Source organism: Haliotis cracherodii, unplaced genomic scaffold (assembly GCF_022045235.1).
Source record: "Haliotis cracherodii isolate W230 unplaced genomic scaffold, xgHalCrac1.p SCAF_5, whole genome shotgun sequence".
In the NCBI taxonomy this organism is placed as follows: Eukaryota; Metazoa; Mollusca; class Gastropoda; order Lepetellida; family Haliotidae; genus Haliotis; species Haliotis cracherodii.
Window position 1 is genome coordinate 66,258,232 of NW_027266308.1, and position 2,929 is coordinate 66,261,160.

The following is a 2,929-nucleotide window of genomic DNA, read 5'->3' on the forward strand; positions in this document are numbered from 1 at the left end:
TATAACACATTATGTATCCAACAAAATTTCATAATTGTCATCATCAATTTGGGTGTGTAACATTTGTTTCCTGTGTCATATTTTCCTACCTAAATATGAAACGTTTTTCTGTAATTTTTCTACCGGTCACCTTTGGAACAGGTCCTCATTAAGAGGATTAAAAACATTTATATGGTGGGCTTGAGTTGAATGCTATTGAGTAATATAATCAAGTTATAGTTTAATGCAGCATTGTTCAGGGGAAGGTTTGTCAACTTGAATGTCTATGGTTCCACCATAGATAATGGAACCGTAACCTATGTCAAATCTTATTAATGACCTGCACACGTCAAGAATTGTTGTCTCATCCCCCTCCCACTCGAAATTTGAAATGACCTTTTGCAAGTCAAGAGCCTCCAGCTATTTGATGTGTGGTAAGAATGTTCCGGAATTTGGCTTCTTTAACCACCTTGATTGGAGTACCATCTAAAAAAATGTAGATCCTCGTGGGGTTTGAACGCAGTTTGTTCAGAGTAAAAATTTGGAGCCATTTACGTTTGCCTATTTTTGTAGATTTTGGTAAGAGACAGTTGTATCTGTTTTTTCTATTGTATACATATTCTTTCGACAAGAAATGTTGAAATCATCCACAAGAAGTTAGCCATCAAAACACTTTATTCAACACTTTAGTGAGACTATCAATATTGATGCTAAAACGTGTGACAGAAAGGATGATAACCTAAGGCACGTCCTGATCTTTATTGAAATGAAGAGCCCATTCTTTCTTGAATTGTCTGTTCATTAATAACTGAGATATGAAGTGAAACATTCTGCCCCTCAATCAAAACTCATGCAAATAGATTAACATACTATGTTTCAATACGATGTGCCTTCTCTAAGACGAAAAAGATGAATATAGTAAGTTGTTTGCTGACAATGTTTTGTTCGAAAACTGTACTGGATGTTTACTAAACATGATGTTTACTTAGCAGGCAAGTGTTTTGGGGTTTTTTTTAGGAGTTGATAATGAAAGTTGTCACCTCCTGTTGCACTTGTCAAATGGCAGTATGCAAATTATGAAGTGAAAACTTCTCATAGGATTCCTCGCCTGTATCAAAATTAGTTTTTCCTTTCTCTTTTCCTGTACTTTCTGGTATCCCTGAAACTAAGGGTTATTGTTTGAAGATGAGGAATGGTGTGTTGAATTTTCATGCAAGTTATTGGCAATATCAGATTGAATTGTTAATGGTGTATTATCATCTTGGAGATAGTGAACTTCAGATTTGTTCTTTATCTTTAAATCATGTTCAACACCTTGGACTTTGGGTTGCGAGAATGAATTTTAGATACACACTTTCTCCAGGATTGATATTTATATTATTTCAAAGTACATCTAGCCTTGGCGCTTGTAATTTTGACATCAATTAGGTTGTGCACGGCAGGATGCCGGCAGAAATATTTCCCAGTTTTCTTCCTGCTTTTTCAAGATTGTTTACAATCGTTACCAAACCATAGGTTACGTATATAAGCATTTAATTGATCTGAAAATAGTTGTACAAGATCAGGGACATTCCTGAAATTGCATTGTTCGACCCATCATTAAAAATGCATAAATCATTATTCGAGATACAATCTCCATGGACTTTTCCCTTACTATTTTCATCAGTACTCCCCCCATAGAGGATTATGCTGGTTTAAATCGTCAATAATTATGCCGGGCTTTGGGAGGTGATCATGCAAAAAGATTTGATTGGCGGTGGTGAAGAAGATACAGTGATGGTAATGTAATGCTTTGTTCAAAGTTACACAGAAAGTTTGAAGATTAGTGTTACGTGGAAGAGGGCTTTGGATTTTGTCACATTTCTTTCTACCTACTGGGTATTGGACTGATATATTAATACTTGTAGATTGATATTTGGAATGAAACGTCCTATTTGGCCAAGACCAATTTCAAAAGTTTTTATTACCCAAACTGTTGTGCAATTCGATATATGCACTAGACATGGTATAGGCGATCGATTGGTAGAACAGGGCCCATTCTACCAGTCATCAAGAAAAAGTTGGGTTCAAAGTGGTATGTTCGACTAAGGAGCATTTTAACCGGTAACCAATAGACTCCCCTCCTCTGCCGACACAGGGACGCAAACAAAAACCAAACAGATTACAGAATTCGGTCACATCCTACTACAATAAATTACTGGATTATTTGGCTACCTACCTAAACCTAACCTGTTCAAATAAGATAATAGCCATAAATTACAATGCACCTGAGTAACGATTAGATATAAGGCGCATAGTGTCTACGTGTTAGCATATACTATGCTGGGATTGTTTCAGAATAAATAAAGGATTTATTTCAAAGACATTTATCAAAATCTGTAAACGGAAGTCGATACGAGGGTCATCAAAATCTATTACTCCGCGAAAACAAATTTAACTTATCAAGAAATCGATATCATTGGCTTCATCGGGTTAGGTCAGATGAACCACACAAGGACAAGAGCGTTACAATTCAATTATTAATATTCGAAGCATGTACATCGAAAAATATTGTTTCATCGTAAGTTAAAAAACATAAAGAGTAGTTATCCATTTGTTAACAGGATTAAAGTTCAAACGTGATCATACATCTATTTCATTGCCAAGTAAAATTTCTCCTGACATCTCAACGGCGTTATTTCAAATTTGAATCCATAAGGTTACTTAAACTCCTGGTATAATGACTCATGAACGCATGCTTATGCTATAGTAGGAATCGTTCAATGGACTCTTTTATCAGATATTTCTTATGATTATGAACATATTTTTGTTGCTTTTATTCATAGGTAACAACCATTTTAGGTTTTTGACCAGCGTGTATTGTTTCGCTCCAACAGCGAAGTCGAAGTTGATTTTGTATATAATCATATCATAAAGAATTTTTTTTACCTCAAATATTATTTGTTAGTGG